The 12,846-nt window shown below is 39.9% G+C and overlaps 1 protein-coding gene across 2 annotated transcripts in view; it reads left to right on the forward strand.

Annotated features, from left to right (window-relative positions):
• LOC109913150 (ly6/PLAUR domain-containing protein 6) overlaps nucleotides 1-12,846 on the forward strand; it is a 311,436-nt gene that overhangs the window by 51,224 nt on the left and 247,366 nt on the right. The window contains exon 2 of one of the 2 annotated variants that reach the window (XM_048599482.1): nucleotides 3,572-3,682. The exons of the other annotated variant lie outside the window; for it this stretch is intronic. The gene's annotated coding sequence lies outside the window, so the exon portion shown is untranslated. The remainder of the gene's footprint in view (nucleotides 1-3,571; nucleotides 3,683-12,846) is intronic. 2 annotated transcript variants of the gene reach the window in all.

A 12,846-nucleotide genomic window follows, 5' to 3' on the forward strand; every position in this document is an offset into this window, starting at 1 on the left:
CATCATAATATATACACAGTTGATTAGTTGGCTAACAGGTTGACTAACTGGCTGCTGACTAACAGACCAATTGCCAACAAACTGAACATGCAGATAGTAAATTGGACACCACTTACAACATAGCATCATATATCATTATGTCAACTGGCTTTCTGAAAGGTACATTGCTTTTCTGCGATTTGTGCAATAATATAAAATGGGCAAGTTTTGATGAAATTGCAATCAGCATGACCCTCCAGTTTTCATTCAAATTATAAAGAGTTGGTGAACATTGCATTGCACAATGGATAATGCATGTGTCCTCTTGTCTAATATTGGGTGCCAAACAGGGAACAAAAAAACTGCTACAATGTGTCAGGATTTCCTTATGTTCCTGATGCAGAACTCCATCTACAAAGATTGCAACAAATACCTGGCCATCGTGATATCTGGACCAAGAAAGTTACTAGTAAATGCAAGAGGGAATTAAGGAGAAATTTCTTTCAACATGCGGAATGCAGAACTCACTACCACATGGAATGGCTGACTACAGATGTACTTAAAAAAAATAAGTTGGGTCAAGAGAGACGGGGGAATGGAAAGACAGGCTGAAAGGATAAGATGAGATAGACAGAATGGGAGGAGATTTGTATGGAGTATAAATAACAGCACAGACCTGTTGGGCCAAATGGCCTGTTGCTTTGCTGTCCATTTTACATATTATGCAAACCAGCCCCAATTAAACTCACCCCTTTCCTCTCAGATGTCCTTAACCATATTATTATTATCTCCTAAATGCATGGTCATCTTTCCTGGAATTCCATGTTTGTATTCATGTTTGAATCAGGTTTCCACCATTTCCACTCTATCAAAGCAGATCTATTAATACCATGAATGACATCCTTTGGGACTGCAAGAGCTGCACATTGTCCCTCCCTTCTCAACTTGCCTTCAGCACGTAGGATTCACCCATAGTCCTCTTCCATTGCATCTCCACTATTGTCCCTCGAGGTGGAACTGTTTCTTTCTTCTCTACCTAACTGCGGCCAGTATAACACTTGCACTGGCTTCTCTTCCTGCTCTTATGGTATTGCTTTTGGTGCATGCCAAGGATTTATTTATACCCGCCCCCCTTATATCTCATCTTCATTCTATACCTTGGTGAGATCACTCAAAAGCACAGTGCTAGTTTTGCCATATATGCTGATAAAACACAGCCACCTCACTTCAAACCTCTGCTCTGACTCCTTAAACAACATCTGGATGAGTAGAAATTTCACCCAATTTAGTGTTGGGAAGACAAAGCCATTGTCTTCACTCCTCACTCCAGCCTCTATTCCCTAGATACTGTTTCCAACTCTTTCAATGGCTATTTCAGATACTAAAGCAGATGTCACAATCTTGGTCGTTCCCATTAGGGAACTGTAAAACAAAATAATCGAATGACTTCCAAATGAAGAAATTACCAAGCTTTCACCTTTCGTATCTTTTACTTTAATACGATTTAGGGCTACTTCAAATTAAACATGAATTAACAGGCAAATCATACTTCAAACAAACAGTTAATTTTCAATCTAAATAGATGTTACAACAAACCTCAAACCACATTGCCTTACACAACCACAATCACTCATGTCACTTCTGTAGACATGTGGCATGCATTCCTTATTCAAGAAAATTACAGTTGATCCCTTTACAATTGACGTCAACTCTTAGAAGTCATCTTCAAAGATTCTTAAAACCAAGAAAAGATTCCACAGATAGTTTCAAGAAATTCCAATTTTTTCTTGCTGAACTGCTTCCAAGTGAATGATCATCACATATCTTCATCTAAGATGAGCTTCTGAATTCATATTCACATTATCACTAAATCCCTATTTCTCTCTTCATGACATTGCCTGAACCCCTACCTCAATCCATCAGCTTCTGAAAAATTAATTCCTGTCATTGTTACCTTGAATGCTAATTATTCTAATGCATTCCTATCTGATCACCCACTTTCTACCCTCCATAAATGGGAGGTCACTCAAAACTCAGCTGTCCAGGCATCCACTTGCATTAATTATTTTCTACCTATCAGTCTTGTGCTTGCTGACTTATTTTGGCTCTTGGCTAAGCAAAGTCTTGATATTAAAATTCTCTTCCCTGTTTTCAACTTATTCTGTGGCCTCCTCACTCCTTATCTCCACAACCTCCTCCAGCTCCATTGTCGTCTGAGATACCTGCAATCATCTGGTTTTCAGCTACTCCATCCTTTAGCTCTGGAATTTCCTCCCAAACCTTTTTCACTCCCTGCCTCTCTTTTACTTATTTTAAGACAGTCTTAAAACCTATCTCTTTGATCAAACTTTTGCAATTTATCCTAACATTACCTCATATGGTTCAACGTCTAAATTTTGCTTTATAATATTCCTCTGAGATGCTACGAATATTTGATTATTTTGAAGGCACCAATTGTACATTGTATGTAAACCTGATCTATTCAGTTTTATGTTAACAATAAGGAAGCAAATTTAAAAATCAAAACAAGAACAAAAAAAAGTTGCTGGAAAAGCTCCGCAGGTCTGGCAACATCTGTGAAGGAGAAAACAGAGCTAACGTTTTGACCCTTCCTCAGAAGCAAATTTGTTCATTAATGGGATAGTGGAAATAAGATGGAAACTAATTTGTGTTTTGAGACATATAGCTAAAATCTTGCATCAGAAATAATCTAACTTTTATAAGTGAAGAAATGAATGGAGCAAGGTAGGCTTGTTGAAAAATTATTACACAAAATGATATTCTATTATAATAATTTCCTTTAAATCATTTTAGTTGATGTTAGTGTAGCATGTATCAGCACAGAAGGTGGAGTTAGAATAATTTCCAGAGCGTAACAAACTTCACGGTAATTAGGGAAAAAATTAATACAGGCATTCACGGCTGTGCCCTGCTGTTAGTTTGACTTTTCATTATTTAATTTGTGTCCGGCGGCTGTCTGAGGTTGGGAATGGTGTGGCGCGGATTCTAAACATGTCAGGTCTCCAAATGTGGTTCGTAAGTGGCTCCCTGTTTAGAGCTTCAGAAGGAGGACCGTCAGCCTCAAGGGACATATTACACTTACATTTAGTTGCAAAATTTAAACAGTTAAAACAAAACTGCTAGCAGATCGCGGAAACATCTCGCCAGTTGCACAAGTTAGAGTAAATATGTTATATGTGCATTTTTATAGAGGGGTTGTGTTCAAAATATATTCGGGCTGCAGTGCAGAAACTTTCAATTAATTCATGTATAATGAGGTGAATGGAGTTCTTTTTACATATCGTGTAATTCTGCCTTTTTGCAACCTTTGTCGTGTCCACACTTCTTGCTCCATGTTCTACATTCTTTCATTAAGAGGTAGGGCAGCTACAGCTAGGTATTAAGTGGTGTATGAATTCAGATATTTCTGCTGGTGATTATTTTTATTAACTGCATCTATGGGACCGAGTGTGACGGTTGATCACATATTCCAGTTGATCAAAAGGTCCATATAATCAATGTAGAAATACACACTAATTATTAGAAGCATAATGCAAAGGGTATGCACATCACTGTTATACTTTATTTACAGAATTAATCGTTTAGATGATAAATTAAGTAAAACTTATCGGAAGAGAGCCTTCTCAGTCGCACCCTCAACTCGCGGAGATTGCGATAGTACTGTAAACTTCCGGTATTTCAGGTATGTACACATATTTATTCATTTGCTGGTTAATTGAGAACACTGGTTCACCAGGAGCCGGTTAAAACAAAGTTTGCTGTATATTTGCCATCTCCGCTTATCTCTCCTAATGTATTTGACACGACTGCGAAATCATTAAGTGAAAAGCCACATGCAGAATGCTACCTTTTAGCCCGTCCTTAAATTGGTTCCCTTTTCACTGAAAATATATTGTGTAATATTCACATTAAAACAAGATCTTAAAGAGAAGGATTCCTATGTGAAATCCTTTCAACCAGCTTTGTCCAGAAGCCAGCAATAGACTTTCATCAGTTTCATTGGAAGACAGTGCCAACATTATTGAGAGATAGTAAGAACTGCCCATGCTGGAGTCAGAAACAACAGTGTGGAGCTGGATGAACACAGCAGGCCAGGCAGGATCAGAGGAGCAGGAAAGCTGATTTTTTGTGTGGAGACCCTTCCTCAAAAATGAGGGGTTGGGGGGGGGCGCAAGGAAGAGAGCCGGGAAATAAATAGAGAGGAGGGATGTGGCTGGGGAAGGTAGGTGGGATGGTGATAGGTTTGGTGGGGATTGGTCAGTGAGGTGGGAGGAGCGGATAGGTAGCAGAGAAGATGGACAGGTTGTGTTGGGTCAAAGAGGCGGGGATGAGAGGGACATCGATGACTGTATTGGTGCTGCCTCATGCTCTCACGAGGAGCTTGAACAGTTCATCAACTTTACTAACACCTTTCACCCCAGCCTCAAGTTCTCCTGGACCATCTCTGATACCTTTCTCTCCTTCCTGGACCTCTCTGTCTCCATCTCTGGTGACCGCCTCAAAACCGACATCTATTTCAAGCCCACCGACCCCACAGCTACCCAGACTACATCTTCTCTCACCCGCCTTCCTGCAAGAATGTGATCCCCTACTCCCAATTCCTCCGCCTCCGCTGCATCTGCTCCCAAGATGGACCATTCCACTCCCGAACATCCCAGATGTCCTCTTATTTCAAGGACCGCAACAGCCCACCTTCGGTGGTCGAAAATGCTCCCGACTGCATCTCTTGTGTTTCCTGCACCTCTGCCCTCACATTCCCTCTCTGCAACAAAAACAAAGACAGAATCTCCCTTGTCCTCACATATCACCCCACTAGCCTCTGGATTCAACGTATTATTCTCCATCACTTCCGCCACCTGCAATCTGACCACACTCCCCACTAACCCCACCACCCCGGCACTTTTCCTTGCAACCACAGGAAGTGCTACACCTGCCCCTACACCTCCCCACTCACCTCCATCCAAGGAACCAAAAAAACCTTTAAGATCAGAGGTTCATCTGCACATCCGTTAATATGCTCACCTCACTGACCAATCCCCACCGCTGCCTCCCTGCACTTACCCGAAACGTCAGCTTTCCTGCTCCTCTGATGCTGTGTGGCCTCTGTGTTCCTCCAGCTCCACACTGTGTTATCACCATCGACCTGCCTGTCCCAGCCCCATCCCTCCTCTCTCTCTATTTATTTCTGAGCTCCCTTCACCACCCCCCATTTCTGAAGAAGGGTCCGACCCGAAACATCAACTTTCCTGCTCCTCTGATGCTGCCTGGCCTGCTGTGCTCCTCCAGGTCCACACTGCGTTATCGCCAACATTATTGAGTTACCTGAGTGACTCCAATTATCTCATCTGGTGTAGGAAGGATATTATTAAACTAGAGAGGGTTCAGAAAGGATTTACCAGGATGCTGCCAGGAATGGAGGATTTGAGATATAAAAATAGACTGGGACTTTTATCCACTGGAGTGTAGGAGGTTGAGGGTGACCTTATTGAGGTTTATAAAATCATTGAGGGGCATCGATAAGGTGAATGACAAGGGTCTTGTCCCTAGGATGGGGGAATTCAAAACTAGAGAGCATATATTTTAAGGTGAGAGGAGGAAGATTTAATAAGGACAAGAGGGGCAACTTTTTTACAAAGAGGGTGGTTCATACGTGGAATGGACTGCCAGAGAAAGTGATGAATGCAGGTACAATTGCAACATTTAAAAAAGATTTGGATAAGTACATGAATAGGAAAGATTTGCAGGAATATGAACCAAGCACAGGCAGGTGGGACTACTTTAGTTTTGGAACATGGTTGGCATGGACTGTTTGGACTGTAGGGTCTGTTTCCATGCTATATGACTCTAGACTCTATGTTCTTTGGGAAAGTCTGATAAGTTTCAGGCTAATTCACACAACAGAATATTTCAGCATAGTTTCTCAATCTTTCATTCTCTGAGTAACTGAGGAGTGGCTGATGGAGTTTGACTTAGATAAATGTGAGGTACTGCATTTTGGAAAGGCAAATTAGGGCAGGACTTATACACTTAATGGCAAGGTCCTGGAGAGTGTTACTGAACAAAGAGACTGTGGAATGCAGGTTCATAGTTCCTTGAAAGTAGAGTTGTAGGTAGATAGGATAGTGAAGAAGGCGTTTGGTATGCTCGCCTTTAATGGTCAGTGCATCGAGTGTAGGAGTTGGGATGTTGTGTTGCTTCTGTACAGGACATTGGTTCGGCCACTTTTGGAATACTGCATGCAGTTCTGGTCTCCCTGCTATAGGAAGGATATTATAAAACTTGAAAGGATTCAGAAAAGATTTACAAGGATGTTGCCAGGGTTAGAGGGTTTGAGCTATAGGGAGAGGCTGAATAGACTGGGGCTATTTTTCCTGGAGCGTTGGAGGCTGAGGGGTGACCTTATAGAGCTTTATAAAATCATGAGGGGCATGGATAGGGTAAATAGACCAGGTCTTTTCCCCAAAGTGGGGGAGTTCAAAACTAGAGGGTATAGGTTTAAGGTGAGAGGGAAGAGATTTAAAAGGGATCCAAGGGGCAACTTTTTCACACCAGAGGGTGGTGCGTGCATGGAAGGAACTGCCAGAGAAAGTGGTGGAGGCTGGTGCAATTACAACATTTAAAAGGCATCTAGATGGGTATATGGATAGGAAGGATTTAGAGGGTTATGGGCCAAAGGCTGGCAACTGGGACTAGATTAATTTAGGAAATCAGGTCGGCATAGACCATTTGGACCTAATGTTCTGTTTCCATGCTGTCTATCTCTATGACTCTAAGTTAAAATAAAATAAAAAATCTTGTTCAACTTTGTTACTTTTAATTAAACCTTGTCTTGACATTTTGATACATGACAATTTGAAAAATATCCCCACGATATTTCTTATGCAGATGCATCAACAATTTCCCTTTCAACAGATCAATGAAATTGTATCTGTGTTCTCTGTTCTTGGTCAGCAATTAAATTAAAACTTTTTGCCAGTTTGACCTACTGCACTTTGAAAGAAATCAGTCCTTTTCTGAGTTGATTTAAAAAAAAATCTGCCTAACCTTTTTGTGCTGCCTGCCACATTAGGTACTTAGATACTTCTAAGGAAAGAACATGATGCTGTATAAATGTGTGCCTTTGTGGTTGTGGTTGATTGATGATCAGTCACAGATTCCCACTTAGCACTGTCAGCATTAAGCTATTCACTCACCAGTTTCCACTTCCCTTTGCAGTGAGCTCACTGTAATATTAAGCAATTTGTCATTTGATTTGGCTTTGCCACCTCATTATAAACAGCCCAACTGTATATATTGATTGATGCTCAATTGAATTGACTCTTGGACGATATGTAAATTTACCTACAAATTTCTTCAGCTAGGTTAGCAAATTTTTATCAGGACCTTTATTTGAAAAAGGGCATAATAATTGTATATCTCCAGTCCTCTGAGACCACCCCATGCCTCTTACTAATTGCTGGGTAATCAGAGCTTCCACGATTTCTACCCTTACATCTCTCAGTATCCTCATTCCCTCTCGGTGACATTTTTTTTAGGACAACCAACCTTTCACAGACCTGTTTATTAGTTTTTAAGCTAGCAAATGTTTCAACAGCCTTCTCTTCATTATTGTTGTGGCAGTACCCGCTTCCTTAGTAAGAATGGATGAAAAATATTCATTTACTACCTCAGCAACACCCTGTGCTTCCATGCATAAATCCCATTTTTGATCATTAATCAGCCGCACTCTTCCTTTAACAGCACTTTCACTATTTATTTGCTTGTTGGATTCTCTTTTATAATGGCTGCTTGGACTCTGTCTTTGCTGTTCTGACTTTATTTTTTTTTCTCTTTGCCTTTGAAACTTTGATATTCAGCCTGGGTCTCAATTGTATTATTAGTCTGACATTTGTTGCAGGCAACCATTTACTACTTCATCTTTCTTGGGGGCTTTGATTTTATTTGCCCTACCTGTTCCCCTTGTGTATCCAAATCATTTCCTATTTAAAGGCAGCCTGTTATTCTATTACAGTTTCTGCCTGACAATCTTTGAATGAGCAAAAAAGGATCATTTTCAATATCTTTGAGGAAAGCTAGGTATCTGGCATGTTTTCTACTGAAGTCGAGTTTCTGTTTACGGTCTGGGAAATGTATCTGTATTCCCTGTAGGAATAAATCCTTGCTTACCTAAGTTCAGAGAGTTTGGTTTTAAGTTGACAAAAGTCAAAACTTAGGAAGAACAGCATAAGTCATACAGCATGGAAACAGGCCCTCAACAAACAAAAACCAATGTGAATTGAACTTTTTGTCAATAAAAGCTGAAACTAGGCAAGTGAGAAGAAACTTGTATCTCCTGTTTGATTTACATTTTGATGATATAATTACATGTTGGAAATAGAAGACGTTGCTTTCCATTATTCAGTTTGGAGACAATGAACTCAGACTCTGGAATGCATACATGATCCAGAGGGAAAAAACATTGCTCCGGAAGTGATCTGGTGTTTTTGTAAGTGCAGCAAGTATGACTCTCAATTTACACAAAACTGGATACCACAAAAGGAAAGGAAGTTAATGAATAGTCATCTTGCTTTTGTAGCGCTGGATGCAAGATAATAATTGATCAGCCCTCAATGTTCTCCTTTGAAAAGAGTTGTGGGATCTTTTATGCCTACCTGGGCAGCAAATGGCACCCGAGTTTAATGCTTCACTTGATAGATAGCTATGTGAGAATCCAGCATTCCCTGGGCGTGGGACTTTAGTGTTGCCTCAATTATATACTCGAATCTTGGCATCAAACATAGAAACAAAGACTAGGAATAGGCTATTCAGCCCTTTGAGCCTGTTCAGCCATTCAGTATGATCTTGGCTAATCATCCAACTCAGTACCCTGTTCCTGCTTTCTCCCCATACCCTTTCATCCTTTTAGTCCTAAGAACTGTAAGAACTAAAAACTAATGGAATGTCTGTTTCCATCTGGAAAAGATTCAATGTTTTGTCCTCAATCACTTACTGTGACAGAATTCCACAGGTTTACCACTCTCTGCATGAAAAAAATTCTCCTTATCTGAGCCCTGAATGGCCTACCCCATTAAACTGTGTCCCCTGATTCTGGACTTCCCAGTCATCAGGAACATCCTTGCTGCATTTATCATATCTAGAGTTGTCAGAATTTTACAGGTTTCTATGACATTCTCTTACAACCAAGCTAAAAACCTAGAGCCAAGATTGTTACTAACAAGCATAAATTCTTTTATTCCAGTTTAATGAGTCAAAAACAATGGAATGATTTCCCTTAACTGTATTTTTTAACATATTCTGAACAGTTGCCTGAGGTACTGTAGAGCTATTTATTTCAGAAATGATTTATTCACCCTGAAGAATATATGTGTTTGAATTCTTAAGTATTACATCTCTGCTCTTTAGTCTTGGTATTAACCGGTTTAAATAAGTGGATTCATTAATTATGAGTGTGGTGAGCTTCCATACACTAGCAGTCTGGTGCTATTTTAGCAATTTATTTTGTCAAGAACAAAAATAACAAAAAATAAAAAGGAGCCTTTGAATAAAATAAAAATTAAATGTAAAAGTTTAACAAAAGACTGTTGAATCAGATTTTATCTGAAGTAATCATACTTTTGTAAAGTTTATTGTGCCTTTGATAGATCTTATGGAATTATCTTTTGTACTTACCATGATGCAGATAATTATGTGACTATGCCTCCTTGTTCTAGAATCCCCAATCAGTGGAAATAGTTTATCTTTTTCATGGAATTATAGAATCCCTACAGTGTGGAAAGAGGTCATTCGGCGCATTGAGTCTGCACTGACCCTTCGAAGAGCATCCTACAAAGAACCAGCCCCCCCACCCTATCCCCATAACCCCACATTTACCACATCCCTAGACACTACGGGGTAACTTAGCAGAGCCAATCCACCTAACCTGCACATTATTGGATTGTGGGAGGAAACCAATGAAACCTGGCGGAAACTCATACAGACACTGGGAGAACATGCAAACTTCACACAGATAGTGACCCAAAGCTGGAATCGAACCTGTTCCCTTGTGCTGTGAGGCAGCAGTGTGAACAACTGAGCCACTGTGCCACCCCAATCCTATCTTTTCCTCTTAATATGTTGAAGACTTCGATAAGATCGCCCCTTAAGCTTCTAAATGTTTGAGAAAACAGGCTTAATTTGTGTAATCTCTCCTCATAACCTTACCTCTAAAGTCCAGGTATTGTTCCCATAAGCCTGTGTCGTACTCCCTGTGTGGCCAATATATCCTTCCTAAGATGTGGGGCCTGGATCTGCTCACAGTACTCCAAGTAGGTTCTATCTGGAAGTGAACTTTATCATGAGGCACTCTCTCTTTTACTTTAAAAAAAGCAATCTGCTTCATCTTCCTTGCTGAAAGACCTCTTATTCATCTTCCATCCTTGAATTGACCCACCATCCATCTTTGGTGAGCTCACCCATTAATAGGCAAATTTTGGTGAGAGTCATTGCTAGGTGACTGCATTCCCTCACAGCTCTGACCTGTATTTGACTCTATCTTGAAGCACACAGGGAATGTTCTACCCTCGGTTTGAGGTTCAAAGGCAGCAGCGTTTTAGATGGCCTCAAGTTTAGAGACAGTGGAATTTGGAAGGCCAACGAGTAGTGTGTTTGACTAGTCAATACAGGTACAAAAGTAGATATTTGGAACATCTATAGTTCAAGCAGTGGATTCTGATAAATGGAATAACTGAGACATTTGACTGCTTGTTCCATCTATTTATGATAATGAAGTGTTGCCATAAGACATGGCTGCAATGGTGAATTGTTTTGAGTATAGAGTAACTAAAGGGTGCAGATTCTTCTTTGCAACTCCAATTATGGATTTACTGGACAGAGTTAATTTTAGGAATCTACAAAGATGGAAAGTGCTGAATGAAGTGTGGTAATTGGTATGTTGGTTGAATTAAAATGCATCCAACTGAATTCATTTATACTAGAATTAAAAGCCCATTGATTTGTGTATTTATACACATTGATTTAAGTTGTGCATGCTTTTAAAGAAAAGAATTATTTGTATGTTGGCTTTCACTAAGTGATATTGGTTTTCATTGTTAAAATGATTGCTTGAATGACCTTGAGTAGCTGCCTGGCACTTGTGTTCAGATGATGTAAGTTGTTTACTGATCATTATTTGAACATGAAACTAATTGTAAATACAAGTTTATTCTAAGTATTATATAATATGGTTTAGAGTATTCACTGAATAGTCACAACCACAACATCATCCTTTTGAAGTTGACCAGGAGTCAAGTGGCAGCACTGATTATATTGCCGATGTGCTGGATTTAATTATTAATGGAGAACAAAACAGAATATTGTTCTTTTATAATGGTGGAAAAATGCAATTGAAACCTTTGTTAAAGATCGATGCAAACAAGGCTTAAGTCTCAAATAACCACTGTTGATGTTGGACAAATGTTTACAAATATTGTCTGATTTAATAAGCACTGGTTCACTGTTCTTTAGGAACATATCGTGTGAATTTATCATTTCTGATTTATTTGAATATAGTGGCTTACAGAAAGGATACAGTGATAATTTTGAAATACCGGTGTTGATGTAAGCTGGAATGACCATAGCACATGAACACCACTGTCATTTGTGTGCTGGACAATCATATACGCTAACTGTAACATTCACATTTAAAATCGAACTTTACAATGTCAATTGTAAAATACTGCAGAGGAGATTTGTTCAGAAACAGTTTGGAATGACATCATAAGAGTAAAGGTGACTGTGAAGTGCCCTGTTATCGCTCTCTCTTCATTGCCATCCTATGGCTTGTACTGTCAGGCATCTTCTTCCCTTAGGCTGTTTTAGTCTTTAATTCTCTATTGTACTTCTCTGCTTCTGTATCTAAATAACTCTTGTCATTGCGTGCCTTGGAAAGTGCTTTCCTAGTTCAGAATGAGAGTAAGAAATGTATTTCAGTTGAAGTTCGAGGCTGCAATTTAAACTTTGGGTGATGGTACTTGTGTGTTCTCAAATTAACCACCCATTGTGCACCTTGTGGTACTTTCCTGACTTTTACAGTCCAGGTTGTCGTGATCAGAGCAAATTTAATGTCACACTATCAGACAAAATTAAAATGACTCCATGATAGATTTTCTCCTTTCTAATCCAGGGTTAATGGGCTCAATTCTAGTGCAACATCTCTACCCTGACTAACAATCACGAGTTCAGTACAGCCAAAGGATTGATGCTGAGCACTTCCTGATCCACATAGCTCAGCTGTTCACTACTTACCATTTAAACTGAGCTCCTATCCCAGTGGTGCCTTTCTTGAGATCTTATGGTGGTAGTATCCCTATCTGTGAACCAGGAGGCTCAGGTTCAAGTCCCTACCTACTCCAGAGGTGTGTAATGGCGTTTCTGCACAGGTTGATTAGAAAATATCTAGAGGAATTTAAATTTCTAGCGAGAAAGTAGCTGAAGTTGTCCATGAATTCTGCTTTCAGTACCGTCAATCTATGATCCTATTCAATTTGTGATAATTCTGAGAGGACATTGATGAACACAGAACATAGAACATTACAGCGCAGTACAGGCCCTTCGGCTCTCGATGTTGTGCCGACCTGTGAAACCAATCTGAAGCCCATCTAACCTAAACTATTCCATTATCATCCATATGTTTATCCAATGACCATTTAAATGCCCTTAAAGTTGGCGAGTCTACTACTTTTGCAGGCAGGGCATTCCACGCCCTTACGACTCTCTGAGTAAAGAACCTACCTCTGACATCTGTCCTATATCTATCACCCCTCAATTTAAAACTATGTCCCCTCATGCTAGCCACCACCATCCGAGGAA

This window comes from Rhincodon typus, chromosome 7, assembly GCF_021869965.1.
Source record: "Rhincodon typus isolate 14 chromosome 7, sRhiTyp1.1, whole genome shotgun sequence".
In the NCBI taxonomy this organism is placed as follows: Eukaryota; Metazoa; Chordata; class Chondrichthyes; order Orectolobiformes; family Rhincodontidae; genus Rhincodon; species Rhincodon typus.